Source organism: Larus michahellis, chromosome 11 (genome assembly GCF_964199755.1).
Source record: "Larus michahellis chromosome 11, bLarMic1.1, whole genome shotgun sequence".
Lineage (NCBI taxonomy): Eukaryota > Metazoa > Chordata > Aves > Charadriiformes > Laridae > Larus > Larus michahellis.
Window position 1 is genome coordinate 6,171,378 of NC_133906.1, and position 13,568 is coordinate 6,184,945.

Genomic DNA, 13,568 nt, shown 5'->3' on the forward strand with positions numbered 1-13,568 from the left:
ATAGAAAAAATACATTACTCATTATCATCTAGAGATTGACAATTCTTTTACCTTGTTATCAATGACATATAATAAGGCATATTGAGTAGCAGTAGTAGTGGTGAAATCTTGCTTTGCAGGAGGTACGTATACCCACCATCAGTATCATTAACCACAAAAAGGGCAGAGTGCATAAAAATCTGGCTATAACACGCGTGTTAGAATTTAACCTGAAGTCCATGAGAGCTTCCATACATGCTGTACAGTCTGTATTTAAGATCATACTAACTTACTTTCAGTGTATTATCTATTACTCCTATAGCCAAGTATGTATCATTACATCCTTCTAAAAGATAATTTTTATTATCTAAAAACAGACACTTAAGATACATTTAGAAAATGGCTACTTTCAGCTGTAATAAATCACTCCTTGCATGTTTATTGTAGCAGCATGACGACTTTTACATTGACTATCAACATAACCAGCCTCACTCTGCTGCCTCTCAGCTACACATGAACCACTGAAACTGTGCTGTGGCAGGGTTGGCAATTTTTTCCTCTTTTTTGCCTCGTAAAAACTCTCCAGCTTTAGGAAGACAGATTTTAATATATACAAAAAAAAAATCCTTTAGTTTTGAATAGTCTTTCTCTTTCATTAAAAAGGAATCAGGTTTCTTTTGGTTGTACAACTAATTCAAATATACCTGGATTTTTTTAAGCATGAAGTAATTAGGGAGTCCTCTTACATTTGAGAAGTGCAAAATCAATTGAAAATTGTTATTGAATTTCGTAATAACAACAGGAGAGTTTTCAGATGTAGTAAACAGGAAACATAAAACCTCTTTTTACTTGTTTAAAAGAATTTCCTTGCATAAACCAGTTAAGACAAGAAGCCTAATAATTAACGTATAGTCACTTCAATTTTTGTTCTTTACTGCCTTTAAGGCTTCACTGGGAAATTATTTGACTTGGTACATCTCAGGTTCAAACCCTTAATAATTTTTATAAGACAATAATTTAATCTTGTGTCCAAGACTCACCAGAATCAACAAAGAATATATGTTCTGTATACCACAGTAATTTACTATATGCAAGGAAAAAAGGACAACACATTGATACTTAAAGATATAAAAACAGCTGACCAAAACAAAAGAAAATAAACCATTTTGTATGCTAAAGATGTAAGAGAAAAAATTAGCTATTTGTTAGAAGAAGAAATATTTTGGACCTAACGTGCCTATAACAGAAATAATGTGAAAGAATAATGTGACAGCTCCGGAGCTCTACGTTGCTGGCTTCGGGGGTAAAAAGTAATTTTAAGGGACAAGCTATACTTTTACAGACAATAAAAACCAGGCATAGTTCACTAAATTGGCTAAACATCTCCTTGCCACACATTAAATTCAAGTTTGACGTGGTATGACTGTAAGTCATTTTCAGGTATTTTGGCTCATGTGTAAGTTAGTTCAGCTTTATTTTTGATGACACAGATTTTTGATTTAAAAGCAAGGCAGGAAAACAAGAGGTTTTCAGGAATGCTCCAGTGAAAGATAATTCTAAGAACAATATGCAAGTAAAGCAAAGATATGTGAAGTGCAGAACACAATGACTATCAATATAAAAAAATTGGTAAATAATAGTTTAAAAAACCCTGCAATTTTTTTCATTTTGGTGTGACCAGCAATTTTTCCTAAAATATAAAATTAAAAGTTAATGAGATTATTTTCATATTTTCCATATTTTAAAAATAGGAGAACTTAAGTATAAGTAAGCCCAGGCATATGCAGGAATATATCAGAAAGGAGGTAATGGAATTGTTTTACTAAGCTTTTTTTTTTTTCCTTTTTCTTCTCCTTTTATATGTGAAAATGGGACCAAATTCAGTGCAATTCTTCTGTGGTATTTAAATTAAACAATTTTAGTAGTTTGCAATTTTACAGTTTCTGTTATATCACATCCTATAATACGCAAATGTTTTAAATCTTACTGCCTCTGTTTCTGTTTTAATAGAAGTTTTGCTTTCATTTCTCTTTCAAGAAGAAAAAACAGAATTAATCCAACAGTTTACCTATTGACATTTTATCACATTACCCTTTAAGCCTGTCTGTGTTACTGAATCTGCTATTTTCTCCTTTTACCTGTCTGTGGCCACCTTGGGATATTTGATCCTTACGATTACAAAGAGTACAGATGAGGACAAAAAACTGTTCCCCCAAGGAAGCTGAGCCATCCCTCTTTTTGACACAAAATATCTGAAACTAATGGCTAAAACGTAAGTTTCCAAGCTCTATTTCTCCAACAGTAAAAAAAAAAAAAAAAAAAAAGAGAGAGAGAGAAAAGTTTGTTACCAATACCCAAAGGAAAGAATAATTTAAATGTTGAGATGCTTTAAAAATAGTGTCATCTGAAGGAAAGTCTCCATGGGTATTACCTTCCTTTGACACTCACAGGGAGTTAAGCCTAATTGCATTTAGGGTTATCTCTAGCAGCTACACTCAGAATCAAACATCCTCATGAGGACTATTGTTCTAACTAATCTACTTATTAGGCTTTTATTCAAATTTAGTACAGTCTTTTATAAAAAACATCTCAAAGGGATGCTAATGGATTTTGCAATTATCAGACAGGAAAGAACAAACTATGACCTACAATCTTTGGCCTTGCCAAAAATTAGGAAAAAAAAATCTTTTGTAAGTAAATCTTTAAATCATTAAGTTAATTTTAGTCCATACCAGACACCACGCTTTGCACCTGGATAAAGGAAAAACTGTGTGAATTTACTATGCTGTCCTTTCATACATTCGTCCAAAACACGATCCCCCAATGTCCACAGGCCCATTTGCTCCTACGGTAAAGGACAGAGAGAAAGAAATCTGCTTTCTCTACATTACTTTCAAAGACGAATGAGGAACAGTTTTCAGTTTGCTGTCTTGAATCCTAGTTTAAGTTAAAAATTAATGCTGATACAGCTAACTTTAAATAACAGTATAAATACCAGCAACACCTTTTGAAAAGTGAGAAAATGAATACTGCAACTCCTGAAGTGGTCTCCTGTGATGTATACGATGTTCACAGTAGCTGCTTCTCTCCTGCACAGTATTCATCAAGCTCAATTTCTTCTCCTTTCCTCACAGCAGCCTCTTCAGAAACTCCTACTCTGTGTCCGCCATTTTGTTACTCGCTTTCATCTCTCTAATCTCCCTCACACCCCAACGCTCTCCCCCGAGGCCTGGCGCTCTGAGGCGGCCCACACGACGTCTCCTTGCTGCCCAACACAAAGGCTGACAGGGAAGGGCCGTAATTACTCTCCCCATTTCCACTCCCTCTCTATGGCTGTGCCAGGCAACCAGGAGGCAGCTCCGAGCTCCACGCAGCCAGAGGCCGCTCCTCGGGGGCCCGCCACAGAGCCCCATGGGACACGGCTTTCTCACAGCAAAGAGGCTGGTCACCAAGTATTGTGTTGCTCTTAAGTTATTTATCTTTTGAGCTGGCCTAACAACAATCCATAACCGTTGCCTATCCCAGAACCAGTATCACTCCCGTCTCTTCTTTCTCTCTCCCCCCCATCCCCACTTGTTTCCTTCCTTCGGGATTTTCCCCTTCGCGCTCCTGTCTGACTGGACGCTTCCAACTACGCACTATGAATTCTCAGCCTTATTAGTCCAGTCGGGTATTCTGGAATTCCACTTTTTAACATCTCCCGATAGGCATCACTAAAAGCTTTACTACCAATCATATAGTATACAATGCAATTATTTAAAATGATAGCACATTGTTTACGTGTGGTTTTTTACAGCATGAAAACTTTTTGCATTTTTGCCATGGTTCAGTGAGGCTGGCACCAAAGAACTGCTCGGCCACTCTCTCCTGCCCCTTACACCTCTGGGGGAGAATTGGGAGAAAAAGGCAGAACTGGTGGGTTGAGCCAGTTTTCCACAGACCAGGAAAGGGAAGAGGAAAACACGAACAATAACGCTGACAGAGGAATGTACGAACACGGTGAGGGTGGTACCACCCCTCACGGCCAGACCCGGCAGGCCCCAGCCCGAGCTCTGTCCCTGTCCCTGACAGAGCCCGGGGAGAACTAACCCTGTCCCCACCGGGACCAGGACAGTTTTATATAGTTTGCTTCCTCCCCCCATAATTCTTATGCCTCTCTGTCAACATTCATCTAGAAAATAACCGTGGAACTTTAAATATGACCAGAATCTAAATATCCTCCTAAACTCTGCTCTCGTTTTCCCCTCTTCTATTTATCAAAGCAGCACAACCTAATTTTTACTCATCATAAACAATAAAAAGACGGTTTATTTTTATAAACTAGCACTTCATAAGCATTAAAAAAAAAAGAGGTCTTACAAATAAATACCTTTAATTTCTCCTGCTGCTTCCCCTCCCTCCCAATGCTCTCACAAAACCATCCAGTAACAAACACTTGCTCCATTTCTGTCACCCCTGCGTGGCTGAGGCTTGTCCCAGTTGTCTCTGATTTCCTCTCTGTTGAACAGTTTCAATGAGCAGAAGCTGCTTCTCTGTTAGTGCCTTAATACATTTTCATTGCTATTTGCTCAACATTTATTACTGATCATTATGGTTTTTGATGAATAGGATAAGACCCATACCAGCTGACAGAACACACTCTCAGTACTAGGCAGGTCAAAGCTCTATATCTTCCTCAAATAACCTTTTTTCGTTACGTTTTTTCATCACATTTTCCCCTAACCTTTTGGATCAAGGACACTGGACACACGTAACAAATGCGGTACTCTAACCTATATGCATACCATTTCTGGAGGCAAATAATGATTATGAAGAAATCAGAAAAAAGTCAGTAATATAGAAGTCATGCACAAAAGTACCAGAATATGAACTGTTCTGTAATAAAAGGGACACACGATTTTTCTTTTCCTATATTGTCTTGACAGAATTACTATCTGCTGCTTTACTCTATTACCTTCTATTGCACATTTTATATCCAGTGTTTTGTTTGATCTTTTACAAAAGTTGTATTCATTTTTTCTCTCCTCAGAAGCACATTCACCAAGCCAATTAAACTTAAAAAAGCTTTACCTGCCTAGTATACTAGCAGCTCTCAAGCAGAATTATTCTCCAATTCAAAACATCCACAAGACATATTTTATTTTTTGAAAGTATACACTTAGATATGTTAACTACACCACCAAATATTCACACAAGAATGACAAACACTGCGAAGGAAAATGCTCTAGTACTCGTTTGAAAGCTTATTATAGTTCAGTGAACTCAACAGTAAATACACCATTTTCCCTCTCCTCAGCCTACCAAAGGTAAAGTTACCAAATGGGAGTCAGAAGAATTTTTGCTTCACATTACTATTTACGATGTTCTAAATATTACCAAACGTGACGAGCAACAGATCTACTGCACCAGGCGCTGAATATTCCAACCGCATTGACCATATCTTTTATACAGCATCAACTAAGCAATTAGCTACATTAGAGACAACAGTGCAGGACTTAAAATGACAAATACCTTCATTTTGTATTTTCATTTCCTATGGACTAATAAAGCATTAGGATTACTGGTACTGTAAGAATCACAAGGACATGCATAATTTAGATCAGCATTTAGTAAGGGCATAGATATGTCTATTTCTGTGTGCAGAAGTCTGTCTACATTTACGAACGCAAAGTGAACTGGAACTAAATTTCAAGTGGATTTATTTAAGTCAAATTAAATGATTTCTACTTGTCTTATTTACAAAAAGACATTAAATACAGGCCCTCGTAAGTCCAAACAAATATATCTACATAGCAGTTTCAATCAATTTCACAATACCACTTTAAAATCATGCCACAAAGTCACTTGTAATTTGGATGAATCTTCTCAAATGGCCGTGAACAGTCAAGCCCCAACATTTAAAATATTCATAATTGCCTCTAAATTCAACATGGTCATTGACTTGCATAAAAAGAAAAACTCTAAGTGAAACTTCATAACATTTTTGCTCTTCCTCATGCTGTTTCCTTCTGGGTTTGTTTTGCTTTTTAAAGTAAGGGTCAATTTAACAACTATTACTTCATGCTGTTAGGAACAGGTTGGTATCCCCATAAAGGTCTATGACTCAGCTATGGGTCAATATCCCCATAATTTATAAAACAGTAAGCCACAATTCTAATGGGAATAATTTATTAAAAACTAAAAAAAGCTCCAGTCTAAATTAGCAACTACAGGTACTCTCTAAGGTTGCTTTCTCTTTCTTTAATACCTCTTCCATTTAAGGCTTTCTTCTCAGTTAACACTCTAGTGTTAGGTTCAGCCTATTTCCCAATTACTATGTTTTTAGGTAAAAAATAAATAAATCACTAAACCCAGTAACTTTACTTACTGTGACAAAATTCACATTAATCAAGTTTTACAACAAAAGTGGTCAGGTACAAAGTTTAAATTTAGAAGGGACTATACGCACTGTACTACAACCAAGCAATCCCTCAATTAAAGCACCCACTGCCGCTGTTCTTCACTTCTGGCAGCACACAAGTGTGTAAAATAAAAACTTTATACAGAAGGCTAAAAAGAATTTAAATTCTAAAAAGAATTCCTTAAAAGGAATGTTTCTCCTTGTATGTGCCATACATATTGATATCCTGTACTGTAAAAATTATCTGCCACATACTACTTTGCCGCTTCTTTAGTGAATAAGGGAATAAGCCAAAGTTAGCTGCTCTGGATAAGACTGCACTTCTTTTAATTTATCAACTCGTGTCAGCAGAATGGAGCACTGTGACAGCTGTGAAATAAACACTAAGGGATTCATAAAACAATAGAAAGAAGGGTTTACAGTACAAGCGTGCAATTCGAATTGCGCTAAATTATTACAACCACATTGGGTGTTGTGTCACCCTGCCCCTCCTCCAAAACAAACACACAAAAAAGCAAACCAACAAAACATGATTTCTTCTGTTGAAGGAACAGTGTAAAGCTAAGATATATGGACAAAAAAAAGGTAAGGAGGACTGAAGTGCTACCACATTAGTCCTACTGACGTATTAGGCATGTATTTCAATGACCTCGATGTTCCATAGGCCCTACAACATCCTGTATGCTTCTAACTCCATAGCTCATTACTCATTTAAAATGGAGCAAGCTCCCAACAACACAACGAAACACTAAAACAAATACATACAGCTGTGTTCCTAGGGAGCTGGCGATTGAGACCAATGTTCTAGCAACAATAATGCCTCACAAAACAAAGCAAAGCAGCTCTTAAAATAATAACTTCAGCATCTGACATCCTCATTATACAGTTATGTTCTTCGCTGTTAAGAATTATTGTTTTTTTTTAAATTGTTATGGCAAGTTAATTAATTGATGAGCCTCAACCACCTTTAGACCTGCTTTTACTCTTTCTACAGCGAGTTCTATTAGTGGAAAAAAAAATAAATCAAATTACAGTTTTCTAGTAATTTAGTTGGTAAAATCTAATTTGTCATCTGTGACTGTAAACAATTTTGAAGAGCTAAGAATTGACACACAATTCACAAGAAGACAAGCAGACAAACTTACTGTCTTACTGTGTTATTTGTTGGGGAAAAAAATTATAAAGGACAAGACTTCAATCTCAAATTTTATCAACTATCTCTTCAGCCTCTATAATGAGATCACCTGTAGCTTTGAAACAAAATTATTCTCAGTACTCTTTAACAAAGAATGTAAGTACAACCTGTAGCGAGTCATATCAAAGATCTTTTATCACATCTCTAGCCTAAGGAAAAGTATAAAACTAGAGTACACATACGAAGATAATTCTTCAGAATAGCCTCTCGAACACCAGGAGTTTGTCTCATATTTCCTAAAATTTTTATTCACCAGCCCCGGTTGGATTTTTCTTCCATCAATTTCTCAAGTCTGGCTTTGAACCAGTGTAAATTGTTAGCATTTACAAAGTCTCGGGACAAGAAATCTAACAACTTCCCTGAATGTTACCTCAAGTAGGTTTTTGTTCATTTTGGATCTGCAGTTTGCTAATTTGATGTTGTATAGTTCCCACTTGGGGAAAAAGCAATAAACGATCATTCCATATTCACATTCTCTATGTCACTCACAACTGCACAGACTCATAGAATCATATAATCATAGAATTGTTTATGTTGAAAAAGACCTGTAAGATCATTGAGTCCAACAGTTAACCTAGCACTGCCAAACCATGATCCCAAGTGCCACATCCACCTGTCTTTCAAATACCTGCAGGGATGGTGACTCAACCACCTCCCTGGGCAGCCTCTTCAATGCTTGACAACCCTTTTGGTGAAAAAATTTTTCCTAATATCCAATCTAAATCTCCCCTGGCACAACTTGAAGCCATGTCCTCTTGTTGTATGGCCTATTAATTGGGAGAAGAGACCAACCCCCCCCTCGCTACAACCTCTTTTCAGGTAGTTGTAGAGAGAGATAAGGTCTCCACCTCAGCCTCCTTTTCTCCAGGCTGAACAACCCCAGTTCCCTCAAGCTGCTCCTCACACAGGAGCATAATACTGGATAAAACTTGGCATACCGAAAACGATCACCTCAGAAGGTATCTGTTTTCTCAGCTCATTAAAAAAAACCCACCAAAATTAAGTTTGCCACATGAATGGAATAAACAAAGCGCAGGAGGCTGTAACACGTTCAAAAAACCCCAGACAAATTCAGCTCTTTTATGTAATAATGTATGTTTACCTTACGTATTATGCTAGCTGCTTCCCACTGCATACCAGATAGGCTAGTAATAAATATACTCATCTGCTTCCTGATAGAGAGAATCTAGGCTTAAGGACTCTGCCCCGTTTCCACAAACCAAGCAGTTTACAGAAGAGCCAGAATAATTGCCTGGACAAGACAGACAGACATAAACATACTGCAAGTTCATGTTGTGCACTGTTAGAGACAAAGCATTAGACACAGTGACTCAAAAGGGATAACATTTTAGAGTAAATAAACTTAGACAATACTTTCTACATGTACCAGAATGATATTTATGATGTGAAAAACACTGCAATATCTAAGCTACAAATACCGAGTCACGCGGTACATGACCTAGTTTCCTTTTCATTTTAAGTGTATTTTTAGTTATTCCCTGTTGACTTATGTTTTCATTAGAACCTCAGGGATATGTCCTTTTGATGTCTGCTGGAGACTGAATGGACATATGATGTTTTCTAAAAAACACCTAGGCATTTTTCCCCAATATTCTCCCTCTCAAAGTCATACTTCTAATAGGATCTCAATTGAAGAGCAAATAAGCATCACTCGTTTATGTCTTTGTCTTACCTTTCCTTCACAGGAATTTAAATGCAAATATGAAATAGAACATCAACAAATGCACCAACGGGTAGTGCAGTCTAATGACTACAGTCCACAAAGGAAAGGAGACTGCTGTGCTCTCTGCCTACTGCCACAGCATTCTGCAGTTGGCAATACTAGCAAGTGCTCTGTATATCCTATTTTTGCAACTGAATTTGCATAGAACTACTTTGAAAAATCATCCCAGCATTTATACAGAAGTGGTGTAATTAATTTCCATAACCTTGTGGTATGGCATATAACACTTTACGTAGACAATTAAGGAGATTCTACTGATTTGAAATGGAAAAGAAAACCCACCAAAGAAAAAAGTCCTCTGGGTACCTCTAATCATACAGAAGACACATTACAAGGGTTTCGTTTTTGGAGAATTGTGAATTTAATTTGCAGTAAGTGGAAACTTCTAATTGTTCTCAAACCCGAAATGTAAAGTCAGTGAAATTATGTCCACTGTTGTATATTTTTTTTTTTTTTAAATATCAAAATAGACCACAAAACTTCAAAATGTATGTGTGGACTCCAAAAGTTCAGAGCAATTAGTAGCCGAATATTTTCTTTTGCCCCTTTTCTACCAGTGACTTAAATTACAACATTAGATTTTTGTATAATAAACAAGCACAAAATATTACATAATGGCCTAGCTTCAAATGAAGGCTCAATTACAGTAATGATCTTGATAATTATATTAGGACAGTCTAGGTTTCCCTACAGCTCTCTATTTTTCAAATTTAAAGAGAGTTATGTGCCTGATGACAGCTCTGTGCACTCATAAGTCTATTCTTACTTTATCCTGTCTACTTTCGCATGCTCCACAAATTCAGTTTTAAGCTGCAGTTTTCAAGTATTTTGTCAATCACAGTTTATCAAATGCATTCTGCTAAGGCAGCTGTCAGGACAAGATTCAGCAATGACAAGCTGTTTTAGCTCCTGTTCATTCTATCCTTAAGTCACCAACTCTTATTTTTATCTCTGAGGAGGAGAAATACTCTGGCTAGAAAAGGCTCTACCTGTTCACTGAACAGGCAGTTGAGTCACTGTGTTGGCAAGGCTCCTGATCAACAGAACTAGGAGTACCAATAAATTCTCAGCAGCCCATTTCTGCCTACTTTTTCCTTATCATAAGTGTTATTCTGAAAATACTACTGGCGCTCTGCACATAGAAGTGATTGAGTAAAAAGATATAGTGCGGGTTGTCAATTTATCCTGAAATAGCCTCTAGTGGATAGATAAAAGCCATCTAAAACCATAGCAGAAGACAGTGCTATTACACAGAATTGCCAAATTCTCCACAAAACATTCCAGACAAAATTCTGACCTCTGTTACGCACACAGGCAAAACAATGACAGCACACATCACTGTTTATGCATATAGCAGAAGATCAGTGCACAATGAAGTATTTTCTTATAAATCCTGGCAATTAAGAACCTCATAGCATCTTACTCTGTATATGCGTTGCAAGTGATATTTCATAAAGGCTATAACTGGGATTACGCCTTTTAGCATTAATTGTGTTATTGACTATATTGCCTAAAAGATTGTTTACTTGTAATGACAAATTGTGACTGGGAAAAAAGTATAAATCTGATTGCAGACGTGGTCCATCCAAATTCATTATCTTATCATCCTCTGTATCAGAGGAATTTATAGGGAGAGGCAAGGTTGGTAAAATAGCAGGAGACACAATATTAGACTTCGTTAACCCAGAAGAAAAATCTATTCCCAGGTAGCTACTGGTAAGAGGCAAGCCTGGAAGGATTACTAACAGACCTGAAACAGATAAAATAAATATGTAGTTATTATTTCTGATAACAATATTTCAAATTATTTGAAGTTAACAATGATGTTGGTCAAACAGCTCTGCTGGATTTTCTTACTGTAGCTCAAGCAGCACAAAACCATAACAACAGTCAAACAGCTTTCTGAGAGGATAGGAAAAAATCCATCTCTGCACCTCAAATTTCTATTTTTAGGATACGATGTAAACACTAAGAACCTATTTAATATGAGGTAGGGGAGGGGGATGGTGCCATATATAGGCCATATTTCCTCTACCTTGACACTCCTGCAAGGCACTGTTGATATAAGCTTCTACCTTCTTTATGTGCTGGGCACAAACACTGAACACTGTTATTTTTCAGCGGATCCAAAGAGCGTGTTAGGATAGAAAGCGTGCTTTATATATAAAACACTACATGGAACTTCTAGTTCACCAGCTAATGTAAAAACATGCCAAGAGATAAATTTAAGAACATAATAAATAGAACTTTCACGTGCCAGTAATTATTTTTAGATTTTCTTTTTAGTACTAGCCATTGGACCAATTTACATCAGTAAATCATGTAATATCTCCCCCTCAGAGGCCGCCATACTAAAACGTATTTTCTATACGTGGTGCTCTAAAATGAACAAGGGATTTATGTGCACAGAATGACAGAATTTTTTGTATAATTGTCAAGAAAGCAGAATGAAGAGATGCAGTACCAGGACTCTTCCAAAGAGAGCTGTTACTTAAGCACCGCCAGCAAGCTGACCACTGATTCCGTTTACTTTTGCAGGAAAAGTGCGAGTTGTTCAGCCCAAGCAGTGATACACTATGACGAGAACTCAAGGCCTGCGATTGAGCCTACAACTCCACTACATCGGAAAATTCTAGAGAGCCGCTTCCGCCACTTTTCACCAAATTCCTGTTGCTTGTTCCTGGATTCTTAATGTCCAAGGAAGTCCACTCACTGCACAGGTATTCAGATTCCATAAAACTGGTTTGAGGTAAGAAGTGCATAAAGGGCCACAACATTTTAAATTCATACCCGAAAATCATACCTAATGCCTCTTTAAATGGAGAAGTGGAACCTTCTTGATAGCGAAATAACACAATGACTTTTTGAGTAATTGTGACAACTTATAACAGGATTTGCCATATCTCATCACAGAGAGAATATACTGAGAGAACAGTTAATGGAATTCCGGTAGACAAATAATAACAGTAACTAGTAGAACATTCACGTGCGAGACTACTTATGTGTACATACAGATTCAATGCAGTATTATATATTATCCTATCAGTTTTATTTACTCAGACTACCCAATTTTATTTCAAGGTATGCGCAGGAAGTTTTTTAATATAGTTTTGGAGGATATAAGCTGTGGATTTTCCCAGAATATATATGATGTTCCACAAGTTTACACCTAAAAACATGAGATAATGGATCTAAGTGGGAAATTTAGGACAGTAACTACATTGCATATAGCAAATGCAATATGTAAATCTTGCCACAGCCTCCCTTACAAGAAGTTAGGGTACATAGGAAGATTATATCAACAGAACTATGAGATACTGAATTAATTTGCCTTCAAATATTAGAAGTAGTAAATTTTCTGCTCGTTTCCAGCTAAGAATCATATTAATACTAAATATGTTAATGCATCTGTACTAGCTAATGCATTTTTATACTACGATGTTCTTCAGAGGACCTTGTGGATAATAAACATTATGTATACTATGTTTATTCGGTTTTAAATTTTAGTTATCTTGGCTTTCAGAAAAAGAAAGAAAATGTTCTTCTTGAATGTCACTTACTCTGAAAATGATGCAAGTGAGTAAAAGTACTGTTGTTATAAACTCTCCCTTTCTTTTTGTTCGGTTCAAAGGCAGCTAGATATATAAAAAACAGGGTGATTAAAAAGAATATTTAGGACTGGTTATTCAAATGTACCTGGCAGAGCTGCATAATCAAGATGGATAACATCTGTCCTACAGCAGAAGCATTTATCCTTTTCAAAATCACCTTTCTAAATTAACTAGCCTGAAAATTCTGTTGAACTGTAAGACCTAAAAATAAAGATGATTTTAACATTACTGTGACTCGGTTCATTTCTGGTTCTACCGTTCATCACCAAACAATTATATCGACAACCCTCCCTGCCCCTCCCCTGCCCCACGCCCCCACGCCCAATTCTAATTAGTGCTAACCGCATGTGGAAAACAAAAAGCTGAGAGAGAACTGTATCAACAGCTATGGCAGCACATCTTTCCCTGACAGTGACACACCTTACTATGTGCAGACTAAATAAATTGTTTTTCTACATCAGGATTACTAATTTCTCACATCTCCACAATGCTACTTTAGAACTGGGCTGTAAAACAGAATAAATTAATCTGTTATTGTATCATTAAACTCAGTAAGCATTTTTTATATCCATTTTTCCTCGGCTATTCTCTGTATTGGCCCAAACCCCTACATAACCAACCATTTATACTTTTCGCCCT

General features: G+C 36.7%; 1 protein-coding gene across 5 annotated transcripts in view; it reads right to left on the minus strand.

Moving 5' to 3' along the window:
• Positions 1–13,568, minus strand: part of TENM2 (teneurin transmembrane protein 2) — a 1,449,326-nt gene that overhangs the window by 310,385 nt on the left and 1,125,373 nt on the right. The gene's annotated exons all lie outside the window — the stretch shown is intronic.